The sequence below is a fragment of the Carya illinoinensis genome, chromosome 1, assembly GCF_018687715.1.
Source record: "Carya illinoinensis cultivar Pawnee chromosome 1, C.illinoinensisPawnee_v1, whole genome shotgun sequence".
In the NCBI taxonomy this organism is placed as follows: Eukaryota; Viridiplantae; Streptophyta; class Magnoliopsida; order Fagales; family Juglandaceae; genus Carya; species Carya illinoinensis.
Genome location: NC_056752.1, coordinates 39,804,012 through 39,823,089, shown reverse-complemented (window position 1 = coordinate 39,823,089; position 19,078 = coordinate 39,804,012). Strand labels below are relative to the sequence as shown.

The 19,078-nt window shown below is 35.6% G+C and overlaps 1 long non-coding RNA gene across 2 annotated transcripts; it reads left to right on the top strand.

Annotated features, from left to right (window-relative positions):
• Nucleotides 1-1,657: 1,657 nt before the first annotated feature.
• On the top strand, nt 1,658-4,139 carry LOC122318587. Of its 2 annotated transcripts, XR_006244881.1 has the most exons (4): nt 1,658-2,095; nt 2,910-2,972; nt 3,081-3,331; nt 3,677-4,139. It is a non-coding gene; the product is annotated as an uncharacterized LOC122318587 (long non-coding RNA). The 2 variants fall into 2 exon arrangements; XR_006244880.1 differs by having other exon boundaries at nt 3,081-4,139.
• The last annotated feature ends 14,939 nt before the right edge of the window (nt 4,140-19,078 follow it).

The window sequence follows — 19,078 nt, the reverse complement described above, 5'->3', positions numbered from 1 at the left end:
TAAATCAAATTAGGGGTTTCATTGATTGAAACCCCTAATTCAATTTGGGGATTTCAATCCGAAATTGAGAATTTATAACGAAACGATAGAAATTGAGAATTTAAGGATAAAAAATTTTATTTTTAAAAATTAGGGAGTAATTTATCTTAAAACCAAACCAAAGAGACTATTTTAATATTGAATCCATCTATATATATATCCATCCAACTCAAGAGTTCGTTCTTTTCACTTATATATATATATCAACATATCTCAAGAGTTCGTTATTTTCATTTTTATATATATATATATCAACATATTTGCATATATATATATATATATATAATTTTGAATTTATTTTAAAGTTTATCATCTTCACTTATATCGATATGGTACATTTTATCTGGCTTTATGTGTTAATCACCTTAATGCAACTATTTAGAATGTATTATATAGCAAATATGATCAGAGATTAAAAAAAAAAACATCTAATGTGGAAAACAACATTTATTAACTATTTTTTATGGTTAATAAAATTTGAATTACTATACTTTCTTTAAATAAAATAAAATAAAATCAAAATTTGTGGGCTTTGGATTAACTAATCAAGCAATACGTGCTGTTTAATTTAGGGGTTTTAATAGTTAATTTAGGGGTTTCAATCAATGAAACCCTTAAATCAAATTGGGATTTCGGATTAGAACCTTAATTTAATTTAGGGTCTCAATCCGAAACCCTAACCCCTAAATTGATTTAGGGGTTTCAATCAATTTAGGTTTCAATGAAATTTACAAAAAAAAAAAAAAAAAACAATCCAATGAATCCAAAACAATACCAATCCGAAACAATCACACAATCACACGAATCTACAACACACAATTCACAAATCCCATCCTCCATCTCCGATTCAACCTCATCCTTCCTCCAATCTCTGATCAAAACTCAAAATAAAATAATAATAAAAAAAATCAATAGAGAAAATTAAAAGAGAAGGAGAAAATTTACCGTACGGCGTGCGTCGTGCGAGAGAGAGGGAGGAGGGAATACGGTGTGCAATGGACGGACTAGTTGCGAGAGGGAGGAGGGAACACGTGGGCGTCGACGGGAGTGGGTTTCGTGCGAACTGCAAAGGCCGAAGGGAGACTCGGGAGGGGAGGGGAGGGGATGGGGTGGGGTGTTAGGGTTATCAAATTAATGAAACAGCGCCGTTTTGTAGTGGACAAAACGGTACCATTTCATTTAGTGGGTTAATAATAAAACCCCTAAAATGAAACAGCGCCGTTTTATCAACTACAAAACATCACCGTTTCATATAAGTATCCGGTTATTATATATATAATATAATATATTATATATATATAACTGGTGCGGGGTGAGGGAAAAACGGACCGGAGGGAGTCTGTTTTCGTCCCCCGCCTCTGCTGGGGGGGCCATACGGGCCGGGGGGTCCCGCCCCGGCCCTAACGATGCGGACACCCCGCCCAGCCCTATGCGGGGGCGGGGCAGTGGGTTTCGGGGCCCGCTACCCACCCTTACTATTTGTTAGCAATTTCAAAAGCTACTAGAAAATAGTAGAGGCAGTTATTCTGTAACTAGTTTGTGGTACATTTGTAGCACGTGTTAGTCACTTACATATAAAAGACGAGCTTGTACCATTTTTGTTAATTCAGACAATCAACACATAACAAGAAAATAAGTTCTTTCAATTTCACTTTCCCTTTTCTCTGTTTCGTCTCTTACACAGACTTTCTTTTCTGGTTCTTGTTAGACATAGCTGTAATGGTTTTCCAAGTTTTATCATGATATTAGAGCGGAATCTTCTGCGACTGATGAATCTGCAGATTTCTCCTTTTCTTCTTTCATGAAAATCTTTCTTCTCTTTCGTTATGGTGACTTCGTTTCTTTCTTCCGAGTATGATGATCCGACTAGTCCTTATTTTCTTCACTATGGAGAAAATCCAGGGACAATGCTCGTGTCGCAAGAACTTGTTGGAGAAATTTTCATTAGGCACTCGATGTCGATAGCTCTTAGTGCCAAATTCGTAACAGGAGCATTAAAAAAGCACCAAATGATGATGATCCGTTGGTAAATGCATGGATTATGTGCAATGATATGGTACTTTCTTGGCTTGCAAACTCCCTTTCTAAGAAGATAGCTTCCAGTATTTTGTACATGACAACTACGGTTGATGTATGGAAAAATTTATATGAAATATTTTCTCAAAGTAATCGACCTAGGTTTTTTCAACTTCTAAAAGCTCTTTCTGTGCATAATCAAGAAAATAATCATGTTCTTGATTATTTTATAGAATTCAATAGTCTTTGGGATGAATTGTTGAGTTTTAAGCCAATACCGTCATGTGGATGTACATCTATGAAGACATTAATGGAAGATCATGAGGAACCGTATGTAATGCAATTTTTGATGGGACTACATAACTCTTATTTGCATATAAGGGGTCATATCTTGTTAATGGACCCTTTTCCCTCCATTAATAAGGTGTTCTCACTGATTTTGCAAGAAGAAAAACAAATAGGTCTCTCCAATGTCAACACACAACATATGAGTACTTCTACTACTTAGGTTTCCAATACTAGCACTAGTAATTCCTATTTAAAAGGCAGTGGAAGAGCACAACAACCAGTGCAAAAGGACAAAGTGATCTGTAGTCATTGTGGATATGTAGGTCATACTATTGACAAATGTTATAAAATTCATTACTATCCGCCGGGTTGGAAGTCCAACAAGAACAAATCATTTGTCACTTGTGTAGTGAATCAAGTGAGTATTGATTAGAATAGTCAAGGAGCATTTGATTCCTCTCAAATTTTGGCTTTACAAGAATAGTGTCGACACCTACTGGCTTTACTCCAATCTTCATCAGATTTTGAACCTGCAGCTAACCAAGTTGTTTTGTTGCAAAAAACAGCAAATCAAGTTGGGTTATTGCCAACACCCATTTCAAATATCCAATCCCATACAAATATGTCAGGTATTGCTAGAAACAAAATTTTCTTGTATATTGATTTCCTTCATCTTTACAATGAGGCAGTGCCTCTGTATTTGTACTAATGAAATCAATACAAAGAATTCTTTACAGGAGAAAAATTACAGCTAATAGAACAAAAGTGCTACTACAGTTATAAGGGATGATTGGAGAATATTCTGGAGGATGCTTTGGCTATTGGCTGCTGCAGAATATTGTGGACAGAGTTGGCATTGTGTGCTGTCAGCGCACCACATGCTGTATAGTGCATGCTGCATGTCCTGCATTTTGTAATGTAGGTGTTGTTGGAGCAAGTTTCATGCCCGCTGCTGGTTTTGCATATATCACTGTACGTTGCATGTCAGGTATTGCATTAGTGGCTTGAACAGGTATCTCCTTTAATTCTTTTGCTTTTAATCATTCATTGATAAAAAAACATCTCTTCAAACCAAACACAATGGATAATAGATGGTAGAGCAACTGACCATATGGTTAGTTCCCTTTCTATTTTTCCTTCAATTTCCTTAGTAGTCAATCATCAAGTAAAGCTTCCTAATGGAAATCTCTCACATGTCACTAATATAGGGACTGTGCATATTTCAGACTCTCTTTGTGTTCTTTCTTTTTCATTCAACCTTATCTCCACCAGTCGACTTGCCAAGGATTCATTTTGTTGTCTAACTTTCTTCACCAATTATTGTGTCATTCAGGACCTACACACTTGGAGAATGATTGGGATGGGTGAGCAGCAAGCTGGCTTATACTATCTTCTGCAAAACTTTCAGAATGAGGCAAAGATTGTCAGTTCTTCCATTCCCTCAACTTCTAAAGTTGTCTCTGTTATTTCTCCTTTTTTTGATCTGTGGCATTATAGATTAGGGCATTTGTCTCCTTCTAGATTGTTACTACTGAATAAATCTGTACTAGATATCAAAGTTTCAAATACTACACCTTGTATAGTTTATCCTTTTACAAACATCATAGACTTCCTTTTTCCTTAAGTCAAAGCATGTCTCACAATCCTTTTGAGATAATTCATTGTGACATTTGGGGACCATTTTCCATTCCTCCTACCGATGGTTCTCGATTCTTTCTCATTATAGTTGATATTTTTTCAAGTGTACTTGGGTTTATCTTATGAATAACAAAGGTCAAACTTGACATTTGCTTCAATCTTTCTTTTCAAGGATTGAAACTCAATTCAATATCAGAATCAAATATCAAAGATCTAATAATGGAATTGAGTTCAACATGCCTAAATTCTATAGCTCAAATAAGAAAACTTGTGTTAAAACACCACACCAAAATGGTGTGGTTGCAAGATAGCACATGCATTTTCTAAATGTGGCATGATCACTGAGATTCCATTCATTTCCTCCCCTAAGATTTTGGGGTTAATTTATTCTAACGGCAGCGTATTTGATTAATTGAACTCCAATATCTCTTATTGACAACAAATTCCCTTATGAAGTCATTTTCTCGGTTGGTCCTTCTTATTCCCACTTAAGAGTGTTTGGTTGCCTTTGTTTTGGCTCCACAATTTCCAGAAACAGAAATAAATTTGATCCACGAGCCACCAAATGCATATTTTTTGGATATCTCTTTGGAATAAAAGGGTATAAAGTCTTTGACATTGATTCTCAGTCAATTTTCATTTAACGGGATGTAGATTTTCATGAAACTATATTCCCTTTTCAATACCTTTCCCCTTCCCCTGAATCTATTGTCTTGCCATGCTCCATAACTGAATCCTTTCCTCCATCTTCTCTACCTTATATTTCCTCTTCTTTAAACTCCAATCCTGTATCATCTTCTCATTCCAACTTTGATTTTGAAGAAGATAAGACCATTCAATCTTCCTCAATTTTTGACTACGATGCTAATATTAAGTTTTCTTCAAATTCTCCTATCATTAGATAGTCTTCTCGAGTTCGCAAGCCTCCATCATATTTGCAAGATTAATATTGCAAGTTGGTTGCTCTCAGCCATAACATTTCTCCTTCCAAAAGTGCAGGTGTTGATAACAATCCCTCTTGCAATCTAAATACTGGTATGTTAAACATCCTTTATTCCATTTCCTCTTTTCTTTCCTATGATAAACTGTCCTCTCCTTACAAAGCTTTAGTCTTTTCAGTTTCATCCAACTTTGAGTTGAAAACCTTTTCCCAAGCTTTCCAATATCAGTGTTGGTGTGAAGCTATGGCAGCTGAAATTAAAGCCTTGGAGTCTAACAATACTTGGACCCTAACCTCTTTACTTGATGGTAAATAGCCCATAGGATGTAAATGGTTGTATAAGATTAATTATAGATATGATGACAGTATTGAGAGGTATAAGGCTAGGTTGATTGCAAAAAGATATACACAAATTGAGGGCTTGGATTTTCAAGAAATATTTTCTCCAATAGCCAAACTTGTAACAGTTTGATGTTTCTTGGCAATAGTAGCAGCTAGAAATTGGTTCTCTAAATTATCTTCTTCCTTGCTTGCTGATGGCTTCATTCAGTCACAAGCTAATCACTCCCTTTTTACATACTCTTCTTCTAGTTCTTTTACTGCCCTTTTGGTATATGTAGATGACATTATTATGGTTGGAGACAACCTTCAAGCTATTCTGAATTTGAAGGCTTTTCTTGATTAGCAATTTTAGATTAAGGATCTTGGTGAATTGAAGTATTTTCTTGGCCTAGAGTAGCCAGAACAACAAAAGGCATAGCATTAAATCAGAGGAAATATACATTAGACATTCTTGAAGAATCTGGCTATCTTGCATCTAAACCTCTTAGCTTTCCTATGTAGCAGAACCTTCGACTTAGCAAAGATGATGGCACCCTTTTGTCTGGTCCTTCCTTCATATATAAGGCTTATAGGTCGATTGATTTATTTGACAATCACAAGACTAGATTTAGCTTACTTAATTTAGGTGCTTAGTCAATTCATGGATAAAACTAGACAGCCACATTTGGAAAGCAGTACAAAGGGTACTTAGATACCTTAAATCTGCTCCTGCTCAGGGTATGTTTTTTCGAGCTTAGTCTAATCTTCATCTCAAGGCCTTTGTAGACTCAGATTGGGTAGTATGTCCAGATACTAGAATATCTGTCACAGGTTATTGTGTATTTCTTTGTGAGGCTCTTATATTCCGGAAATCTAAAAAACAACATATTGTCTCTAGATCATCAGTTGAAGCTGAGTATTGTGCAATGGCTTTAACAACCCGTGAGATTACTTTGTTGCTAGTTGTGCTATTAGCTTTACATGTTGACCATCCTAAGGCTGCCCTTTTATTTTGTGACAATCAAGCAGTTTTACATATTGCAGCTAATCATGTGTTCCATGAGAGGATTAAGCATATTGAAATAGACAGCCATTTGGTTTGAGATAAGCTTCAAGCAGGTGTGATAAAGACTTCACATGTTAATAGTACTCATAAACTCAATGATCTCCTTACCAAGCCTTTTGATGCTACTCAATTTAATCATCTATTGTTTAAGACGGGTGTTATTGACATTTACACTCCATCTTGAGGGAGAGTGTTAGCAATTTCAGAAGTTATTAGAAGATACTAGAAGAAGTTATTTGTAACTAGTTTGAGATACATTTTTAGCACATTTTAGTTACTAACATATAAAAGACATGGTATGTACTATTTCGATTAATTCATATAATCAATACAGAACAAGAAAAGAAGTTCTCTTAATTTCATTCCCTTTCCTCTGTTTCTTCTCTTACACAGACTTTCCTTTCTGGTTCTTGGACGTACCTGTAATAGTTGTCCAAGTTTTATCACTATTCAAGGAATAAAAAAAAAATATTAATAAAAAGGGATAAATCTTTCAATCCTGCAAACAAAAATTTTCAAGAAATAAGCACCTTTAGTAATGCAAACCCTTTCTAATACCGAAAGGGTATATTCAGGATGTTATTGTAGTTAACAGTGCCATTCTCATCTAGATATTTCCTTTGCAAGCCATAATAGTAACGCCCTCCCTCCTTACTCATTTATGCTTCTTAATTAAAACCAACGATTGACAACGCTTACTAAAATTGTTCTGCCAAATAAATACAACGACAAACAAAATCTATCCATTAAACAGCGACAACATGATCATTGTTTCATCTACATGCGTACCATGCAATACCAGTAGACATATGCATGTATAGCTTCTTATTTAGTGATTAGTGAATTTATTTGAGATCATCTTCGCGAGTGGATATAAGCTATTCTTTAGGTCGAACCACTTAAATCTCTACTTCTTAGCCATCCTAAAATCTCCATTCGTCACAACAAACTGATATCAGAGTGTTTATGGGCACTCTTTTCTTTTGAGGGATGGCTACCGTAAAGTTTGAAGTAGAAAAGTATGATGGTTAAAATAGTTTCAATCTATGGCACATCAAGATGCATGCTTTGTTACGATAACAAGGCTTGTCAAAGATTTTGGATGACAAGGTGATGGAAATGGAAGTCTTCTATAAGGAAGATCTTGCAGAACTGAAGATAAGGCACATAATGCGATTTTATTATCTCTTTCAAATGGAGTTTTATGAGAAGTTACTAATCAAGATACAATCGCTGGACTTTGGAAGAAGCTATAGGATTTGCACATGGAGAAGTCAATCACCCACTGTTTATATTTAAAGCAATGGTTGTGTACTCCCAAAATGAAGGAAGGTATATCTATATCTGAGTATCTTGACGAATTTAATAAAATTATTATGGATTTAAGGAATACTGATATGAAACTTAATGAAGAGGATCGAGCCTTAATTGTGTTGTGTTTGTTGCCCGTTTCTTTTGACAATTTTGTTAACTCAATATTGTATGGTAGAGATACTATATCCTTGGCAGATGTTAAATCTACTTTGAACTCTAAAGAGTTGAGAACCAAGTTAAGTGTAAAAGACACAATCAAAACTCAACCGAAATCTTGGAAAGTTGTAAATCTCGACCAAAATTGGCTGGTGAAGGGGGAGAAAATCGTCGACATTGATCTTGGCGCAACTTTAATCAATTCGTCAATGGCGACGGAGGTGGCCTTGCGTGTGATGACACCGTGGTGAGAGACAGAGAAAGTTGCGATGAGAGAGAGAGAGAGAGAGAGAGAGAGAGAGAGAGAGAGAGAGAGAGAGTTGAGAAATGAGGAAGAAGAAGGGCGGTGTGGGTCTTTAAACCCTAGAGTGAAATGTTGCGCTGTTTGGCTTTAAGCCAAACGACGCCATTTCCTTTATATTTTTTTCAAATACTAAGTTCAAAAGTTAAGTGAAACAATGTCGTTTCATATATGTATAATTTTTAAAAAAGAAAACACTTAAACTATTTGTCGGTTCAGCGATTCGGTCCATGCTCAAACCAGGACTAAAGCATTGGATATCGTTTTGGCCAAATTCAACCATTGGCCAACCGGTTTTACACCAGTTTCGGCTGGTTTCGAGCTCCAGTGCCCAGTCTGAGTCGGTCCCTGTTAGTTTTATGGGTTCTTGTACAGCCCTACATAAAACGAGTGTCTGCTTAATTTTGCTTAAAAAAAAATAATCAACCTTTGTTAAGTATTTAAGCTTAAGCACTCGTTGCTACTAGTGAGTCTAGGGTTTGCAACAATCTCCAGCATTGCTTTGTCAATATTATAATGTTAAAATTTTCAAGATTTCTAAATCCTAGACCTCCTATTGATTTTGCCTTTCCCAATTGATCCCATTTAGCCCAATTAATCTTTCTTTCATTTTCTATAGCCCCACTAGTAACTTTGGAAGGGTTTGTATAATTGATTTAAGCAAAACTTCATTTCCAGCTTGTTAAAAGAACTTCATCAATCTTCCAATTACTAATCTTGTATCTCACCTTATCCAGAATGCCCCTAAAAGACTTTAAGCGAGATCTTCCAACAAGTGCCAGCTAGTGGGCCTAAGCAAAACTTCATTTCCAGCTTGTGAAAAGAACTTCATCTTCCAATTACTAATCTTGTTCCTTTTCTAGAATGCCCCCGAAAGGCTTTGAGCGAGATCTTCCTACAAGTGCTAGCTAGTAGGCTTACGCAAAACTTCCTTTCCAACTTGTGAAAAGAACTTCATCTTTTAATTACTAATCTTGGTCCTCACCTTTTCTAGAATGCCCCCGAAAGACTTTGAGCTAGATCTTCCAACAAGTGCTAGTAGGCCTAGAATCTTTTCATGATAAGATTAGTAATCTTATAATTCGTGTAATCTAATTCTTTTTCTTTCTGGATTATAAAATTTTTGTAAGAATCATGATCCAAACTTATACCAAAAAAGTAATTTGTTTTCAAAAAAATTTCTCTCTTTTATTATTTTCCTTCTTACCTTTCAACCGATACAAAAACAACAGGGCAGGGGGGGGGGGGGGGGGGAGGGGAGGGGAGACGGAATATATATCGAATGAAAATTAGGTCTGAGCGTTGGCCATCCAACTTTGGGTTTCAAAATCTGGCCCTGCATAAATCTCAGAAAATCAAAGCGATTTCTATCGAATGAAAATTAGGTACATATTATCCTCTAATTAACATGATATATATGATCACACGATCTTAACAAATTAAATAACGATGTATAAGTTATCGACAGAAGCTAGCTAGCTACGCTGCAGCTTGCTTTAGACTGTTCTCTGGCCCTTTTCTTTTGGCATTCATTAAAAAATATATACACAAAAATTAACATTAATTATAGATAGAAAAAAATTATTTATCATTTTTTTTATCACCTCATGACCTTAAATAATAAGTTTATAAATAAAATATAATAAATAATTTTTAATTATTTAATGTTATATCATAAAATAATAAAAAATGATAATAAATACTGAGTAGCATTAGTCAGATAGATATAACGTTTGTACAGAAATATATACAACATTCGTGCAAAATTAAAAAGAAATATAATGAAAGCTAGGATCAGATATTAACCGATAAGGCGATAAGGAGTACTGAATCTCAATAATTGATTTGGGTCAAACATGCTGCCCGTGTTTGGCTTTGACCGGAAAGAATAAGCTGCATCGATCTTATCCTGCCACCTCTTCTCCTTACTTGCGCCTTTACCTAACAAATCGGCCGGTAGATCACTAGAATATATATATAAAGGGTTGCTTCTTAATTAAGCTCATGATCATCAACGTCATGATCTTACGTCAGAAATATATACGTCAGAATATATATATATATATATATATATATGTTTACTAACTAAAAATAAGAATCTTTAAATTATGAGGCCTCCATATGATATATTAGAATTTCGTTTTAAACTATATATATTGAATTTGAACGTCCCGATATGTATCATGTCCTAAACAAGTTTTTTAAAAATATAAAGCATTGATTTATAGATTATTATTTGATCAAGAAATGATATTTGTAACAGTAGATCATACGAAAGTGTCGTGCATTATTTTTTTTAAATAATGATAAATATAGAATCTATATAAAAAAATTAATTTTTTAATAATAAACTGTATTATTTTTTTAAAAGATTGTATGCATTTTATGACTATATACAATATTTCTTTTAAATATTTATTATCAAATATTGTAACGGTACTTGACACGTACCTACATATTTACTTAATTTGGAAAAAATATTTTTTTTATAAGGTGTAAGGGTACGTTTAGGTTGTAAAAATATAAGTCCTTAAATTAAAATAGCTTAATTGTTTGGTTAATTTGATTTTATGATAATAAATAGTACTTGTTCCTCTAAAAACTATGAGATCGATGAATAGCTATTAATTCTTTGAATTAATATTTGAATGTAAAATTCTCAAAGAATCCTTTGTTTTTTTTTTTAATATTTTAAAAAAGAAAAAAAAGTAAAATGCCTTAACGCGGTGACCATTCTTAATTTCAAGGATGCATGCATGGCATGACAGCCCCATGGCATGGCCATGCATGTGGGAAGTTATTCAATCCACCCCGTGGCCATAATTAGGAGTCATGTAAGCAACCCAGTGCCCCTTAATTAATGACATTAATGGCAGTGGTGCTGGTAATATCTCGAATGAACATTATAATTGATTAGAAAGAAAAAGAACATTATAATTAATGATATCTGTTAATTCTCTAAAGGCTCATGAATTAGAAAATCCACAGGAATAAAGAAAAGAAAGAAAAAAAAATCTAGAATGAATCACCGGCCAAATTTTCTTTTCTGTGTAATATCTATATATATTTAAAAATAACGATTTGTGGGCCAACGATCAGAGAAGAAACTAGCTAGATAGGAGGGCGAAATATTGATTAATGCATGCGATGTTCCTATCGATCGAGTATAAATTGGCCTCTAACCCTAAACACAAGACAATTGGGAGAGAAATTAAGCGATCGACTGGTACTTGATCTGTACATTTGTACTACTGCAAGCAAAGTTGATCAGGCATATATATATATATATGGCATCTCAGCCTCAGGTAGATAAGCTTGTCAAGGTTGGGTTGGAAGGCTTTGCTATAATAGACAGAGTCTACGGCTCCCGACCCAGAAGGTGTGGGTACTGTCTTCCACCCCCACCTCCTCCGAGGCATGCATATCATCATGGTAAGACTATTAATATTCATCATCAGGAGATCACGATCAGCGAGGTTCCTGCTCAGATGAAAGAAGCTCATCATGTTACCAAAAGCAACATGCACGGTACTATTAATAATACCATCATGAGTGGCAACAATATTATTAGGGGCCAAAATTCCCCCGTGATGATCTATAGCGAAGTCAAGTACTTCTGATGAAGATCATACTGTACGCTATCTGTCAGGTGATAATGATCACATGTATATGTATATATATAGCTTATAATAGCTAGCTAGGCGCTTCTTCAAGTATTTTCTTTGGCTTTTCCTTTTTCCGTTCACTACTTATAGGAGAAAAGGGGATGCTACTCCTGCCGTATTGATGTAACAGGCCGGGTCAGATGGCGTGGGAGTGAGGTGTCGTATATAAATAAAGTAATAAGCTTGTGGAACGGATATTAGGATACTTAATTTGTATTTGATGATCTCTAGCGCCTCTCCTTTAATTACTACTAGTTATGTGCATATGATTAATGATCGTAGAACTTAACTACTTAAGAGCATGGGCCAAAATGAGTCATGTATGATATTGGGGCTGATATGATCCACTAGAGAATGATATTATATATAAACATAAGCAATATATATATATATGCCAAGAATGGTTAATTAGTGCATGGTTTTGAGTAGATTTGGGACTTCTCTTTCAAGGCACATAATTTTCTATCACAATTTCCATAGTTGTTGTGGTGACAATATCTCTGATCCTTAGCTCGGCGAAAACTTATTCACATTATAAGCATGCTAGAATCTTGAAACAATTCTTAGTTCACAATGACATTTTATAATGAAAAATTTTATTCGTCATCTCTACACCATTTTTTTTTGTTAATAATTGTGTGGTATATGAATGATGAGTAGAAGAATTCAATTAGTTCAAAACTAAGAATAAAACCAAAAATAATTAAAAAAATAAAAAAAAACAATTATGGTGTGGTGTGTACACAGGGATGATGAATATATTTTTTTCTTGCAAATGCCAGTACTTGTTGGACCATAATCAAATGTCAGTCCATCTATAAAATTAGTGTTAGGAAAGACACTTTCAAGTACTTTTTTAAGGCGCGCATTTGATATCGAACTGATCCGCATGCAGCTTATTATAGACATAGGACAATACCACATATGGGAAATATTGATTATTTCCATTAAAATTAATGCAAAATAAGTGTATATAATATATATATATGCTACCGTTAATGCTAATCATCACTTGCATTAGGATAATTCTATTCTGTTCTATTCTCGCATAAAAAATTATAGTTCAAAGAGGGTAAAGATCACCTTTTTTAAAAAATAAAAAATTAAGATCTGGAGTTTGAATGAAAAAGGCTGGAGAATCAGATTCATCTACATAGAGACTACCCGACTTTACCCAGAATATACGAAATAATTTTCTGGGAACTGGCCGGAAGGAATAACTTATGATATATCTCAGGCCGTTTTAATTCCGCACCACTAGAAATGAGGAAGAATAGGAAAAATAAAAAGAAGGCCGTTCTAATTTTAAGGCATTGCAATATCCCACCGGCCATACATGACCTAATACCATCTGCATGCAAGTTGTTTTCCATAGATAAAGAAGACTGGTAGAATGAAAAGCTTAATCTGTGAAAAACTTAATCAATTCCTATATGCTATATATATACCAAATTCATCCAATATCCAACCCTCCCTTTTCCTCTCATATTATCTATTAATAATAGAACATCTGCTTGCTTGAATTTGATTTGATATTATCCTAATCCAATGATTTGATTTTATAACTATCAAACTAAGAGATTTGATTTTCATAATGATCGATCATCAAATCATTATTTACCTTATATTATCCCCCATTTAATTTCTCTATAAATAGAGACCTACACTTTGTATTTAAACATAATTGAGAATATATAGTAAAGATGTAGCTTTAAAAGTTCATCTCCATCATTTTCCTTCTCTTCTCATTCTTCTTTTCTATTATATTTTATATTCCCATCAAATATAATAGAACCTGAGATGGAGAAGATCAGATAATGAGGAGAATGGGGGAGAGAAATTTTGAGGGCTATATTTTCATTATTCTCAAGTGTGATTGAATATAAAATATGTCGCTGTATATAATTAGAAAATTACATGAGAAGGAGATAAAGTAAATTTATTGATCATTATGAAAATCAAGTCTCTTAATTTGATAATTATGAAAATCAAATTACTTCCCTAGAACAATATCAAATCAAGTTCTTGATTTAATAGCATCCAATTAAATCAAATAACGTGCATCCTCCAATTAAAAACTATTTATTATTCTTCTTAAAGACTGAAAATGTGATAATTTTCCGGTACTAATCCACTCTCTGAACTCTCGGATATATTCTGCATCGCAGTCCACTTTCAAAGGAAGAGTCCAAAATATCACCATATATATATACATCTTTGAATAGAATCACCGAATGGCGTGGAGGTCCTGAGGAGCCCCCTGTTCTTTAATTTATCCGAATTCGATCTGTCCTACATTCTGATCTGTTGCATGCGCTTTTGAGGTGGCAAGCTAATCAAGTAGCTGATCACTTGCAGTGAGTTCTATATAAGAAGGTATGGCCTTTAACCTTTAATACCAGAAAACCTAGAAAGCTAACTGATTTGCACATATACATTATACAGGTCGTATTAACCTATTTTCTTAATTTAGCATATATGGCACCTCGGGCAGATCATCGTCGCCTTTTGAAGATTGGGGTGGAAGCCTTCGATATGATAGACGACTTCCATGGCCGGCCTAGGATCAGGCCAGCCGGCGGCAATCAACAAGTACTTCCTAAGGTGAATTATCCAGTACCAAAGCCAGATCAGCCTGTCATCATCAACAGTGACGAGGCAGCCAAGCTCTACGGCGGGATAATCGTTAGGGAACAGTACATCGGAAAAGAAAACCGCGGCTTCGCCAGCCGGGCTTAAGTACAAGTGGCTGATCTTTCTTAAGTGTATATATAGTCTGTGTGTATAACTTGTACTAATTAAGCATGGATGCATGCATGTCCTCCTTCTGTTGTACTACTGATCATCGTATCTAGCTTTTCAGTGATAATATAAATGCTTATGCTGTGTCAACAATTTCCCCAAACTAGTAGTTTTCACATTAATGCTATAAAAAGGAAAAAAAAAAAAAAACTGAAAATAGACAAAAAGTTTTCGATCGGTCTATTAGTCTCTGTTCCCAAAGCCTAATATATTGAAGAGTCGCAATATTAATTTGGTGTTTGCATGATCAGTAGACACAAAATTGGGTTACTTGAAGAAGCGACAACGATTGATCAATTTGCTTTACTTTATATATCCTAGCCTTGTTCCCCTGTAAATAGATATGTTACATAATCAGAAACACAATTCATATATATAGCAAAGAACTTTGAAATAGGTAACATAGTATGGTAATATATATAAAATTCATATATATCTAGTACCTTTACTGGTATTCACTATTGAGTTTTTAATGATAAATATCACGAAAATACATATTAATTGAGCTGTACGGGTATTAATTGTGCATTGTTTTTTCTACCTTTTCTTGGGGGTCTCCCGCAGAATAAGCTAGTAGCTAGTCTTCTCAGATACTTTAAAAATGTTGGTTCTAACATGTATATTTATGATCGATCTTCACTGTTTTCGGTTTTGCTTGCGGTAGTTGCAATACTGCTGATCTTGGGCTCCAGAGATCATCGATTAAGATACAAACTAGCTAGCAAGATTTAATTACCAGGTAAAAACTACAAAAGTGATGAGATCCTTGCAATTAAGCAGGGGTGGGAGAGCAAAAGGTAGGGTTAATTTGTATGGTCGAAGTTGGGCGGGAGGCGCAGAGAAAAAGTATACAATATGACTGACAAAGCAAAAAAGACTTTTTCTTCTGAGATGTGTAATGAATGAACATGAACATATATATCTCCAACAGAGTTACAAATTAAGGCTATCTTGGGTCGATAAAGAAATCTCAATTCATTTTCAATTAATTATTGATTAGATTTATTATTTTTTTAATTTGTCATAAAAAAATTAAATTCATTTCAATCTAGCTACTTCATACGTTCAAACAATTATAAACAACTTTTTTGTAGTCCATTCATGTGAGACTCTTGGAAGCATATATTGCACCATGATAGCTAGGGATCAGAATAAAACTTATTCGTTTCAACTTTCCACAAACTTTATCCATTTTACCCACCCAAATATAATATATTATATGTTCCGAATATCCAAATGATTGGGCGAAAATCCTAAGAGAAATGCTTCCACTTTTTCCTTACAATATTGGAATAATTACGCATTTTATCTATGATGAAGAGTATTTTGTTCGTCATGATCAACTTCTGATCATAATTTTTCTTTCAAGAGAGAGAAAAAAAAAAAAAATACATACGTACACATGATGATTATCATAATTCCCTGAAAATGAATGATGTTTTTCGTTTCAAAATTATTCAAAGCCTCTTTGGCCCTTCTGTATTTTGCTGTCTCCATGTGTCCCGCCGGCCTCTCGCCATCTCGCCACTTCAGTACCTACTCGATCATGTTATAGAAGAAGATGATGGGTTGGCCACTCTCACAGATATGGAAGCTGTTTTCTATATATATATATATATGTTGTTAGAATGCACAGCGGAAAGTACCTCAGGCTTAGCTTAAAGAAATGCTCCACAAGTTTCTCCAGCGCGACAAAAAACCAAGCATTTTCTCTTAGTGGTAAAGTGTACTACGTAGTTATAAAACTAGAGTAACACTTAATAAATCCACAGCCTATAAACTATTTCAAGAGAGAACAAGTGAGAGAGAGATTTTCACTATTGTGATTGGTGCATCGATATCAAAAGGAGGGGGGCTATATATAGCCCCCCTACACGGGCCAGCCTTCAATACGCTGGAAACGCATGGCTTAAAGCCATGCGTTTACCGGCTGTGTAACGCATGGCTTTAAGCCATGCGTTATAACGCATGCAGCAAAAAGGGGGGGTCTGCCCGTGTGGGCGCTCCCTCCATTTAACATCTCCCACTCGCACACAATGGGCATGACCATAGGTCTGCATCTCTCTAATGTTCTCAATCTTGTTCACACAAGTAAATAGGCCGTGCGACCACCAAGCATATCTTCAGAAAGGTGGGAGTACATACACTAAATCTCTCCCAGAGAAGACTAGCATAGTAACATCCCTAAAGTGTTTGGTTATGTCCTAGACTCATTCGATCGCATCAGTTCAAGCATTTTCGAAACCCTCTTGAGTTTCAGAAAACTCAGAACAATACTTGACTATCTCTAAATCATTTCAATATGTTCACAACCTTAGTCGCTACCAGTATGTAGCGTCATAGTTTGACGTCAGCAAACATTATCGAAGATGCGATATCGAAGAATCTTCCCTTTGCACTCATATCATTCAATTTTGGTCAAACCGCTTTCCCAGCAATGCTTCTTTAGACCGTATTAATCATGGCCATAGACAACATGCCAAAGTAGCAGACATTATAACCTCCATCTTGTGACATAGTCAAAAGTAAAGGACACTTAAAAAAAAATGAGACTCACACAGTGAAAAAGAGGAGAACCATTTACTCACTTACTCATTTGGTCGAATAAGCACATGTAGTATGAAATACATGCTACGGTGGATTTCTCTTTTTTTTAAAGAGCATATGTCTATATCAACACCGTACAGATCTTAGTCTAGTCGCTCCTTAAGCGTCTAACCCGAGTTCCTCTATTTGCTCGCCTCCAAGGTGTCAAAGAGGATCTCACATCTGGCTAACCACAGGCTACATAGGTTGTGGGGTAACCCATGCATAGTCCTCTCATTGGACTTGATCTTAGCTCCCACTAAAACCGACATATCTTTGTGTCAACTAACTTTTCCACTTGGACAAGTATCTTAGAACACAATATCTCATCTCTACTCGCTTCTCAAGCACTAGAGGCGATCGCTCGTGTGAGTGAGCCGATCTAAACCTGTTGACATATCTTGTGTGTGAATTAGAAAGACAATACGATAAAGACAATAACTGAATCATATTGTATTAATATCCCAAAGGAAAGGTTACATCTCAATGTCATTTGAAACACAAAAAACATTTACCATCTACGTAGTCCTAGATTCCTAACATGAGCCTCAAAGACATCTCTTGCTATAGGCTTCGTTAAGGGATCAGCAACCATGCGACTTGTAGAGAGGTGTTTCAGAACCACTTCCTTTTGCGCTACCATGTCTCTGATGTAGTGATATCTGATATCTATGTGTTTGGTTCTTCCATGGTACTTAGAGTCCTTAGCATATGCGAGAGCAGCCGTGCTATCGCAGAATATTGTCACTGAATCTGAAGAATCCGTGCCAATGTCTAAATGCTTGAGGAATCTCCGTAACCAAACAGCTTCTTGAACCGCTGCAGAACAAGCTATGTATTCTGCCTCCATGGTGGATAAAGCTATACAGGGTTGTTTCTTGCTGCTCCATGTAATGGTGCCATTGTTGAGCAGAAAGGCATACCCAGTGGTTGATTTACGCTCATCTAGGTCACTGCCCCAGTCGGCATCGCTGTAACCTTTTAGCTGCAAATCTGAACCTTGATAGCACAGCACATAGTCTGCAGTTCCCTTGAGATATCGCATAATCCTCTTGACTGCTTTCCAGTGAGCCAGTCCGGGGTTAGATTGGAATCTACTCATTAAGCCAACTGCATAGCATATGTCAGGCCGAGTACATATCATTGCGTACATCAGACTACCCACAGCATTAGCATAAGGGACACGGGCCATCTTTTCCTTTTCCATTTGAGTCTTAGGACATAACTCTTTAGACAAGTTCTCACTTTTTGCAACAGGGGTGTCAATGGGTTTACATTCACTCATTAGGAAACGCTCGAGGACTTTCTTTATGTAAGTCTGTTGGGACAAACACAAAAGTCTCTTTGAGCGATCTCTGTAGATCTTAACTCCCAGAATGTATTCTGCTTCACCCATATCCTTCATCTCAAAATTGAAGGATAACCACTCTTTTGTGGCGACTATCAACCCTTTATCATTTCCAGCTAGTAGTATGTCGTCAACATATAATGACAACATAATGAAACTCTTCTTGGACCTTTTGACATAGACACAATGGTCCTCTGTGATCATCGTAAACCCATTCGAAAGAACGGCTCGATGGAATCTGAGGTACCATTGCCTAGATGATTGTTTTAGGCCATATATTGATCGTTTGAGCTTGCACACTTTGCGCTCTTGACCTTTGACCACAAAATCCGTTGGTTGATCCATATAAATCTCCTCATCTAGTTCTCCATTGAGAAATGCTGTCTTAACATCCATTTGGTAGAGTTCCAAATCCATGTTTGCTACTATAGCTAGAATCAGGCGAATTGAAGCAAATCTCACCACTGGTGAAAAAGTTTCCTCATAGTCTATACCCTCCTGTTGGGTATATCCTTTCGCCACTAAGCGAGCTTTGTACTTATCTATCGATCCATCCGACTTGCGTTTGACTTTAAGAACCCATTTGTTTCCAATAGTC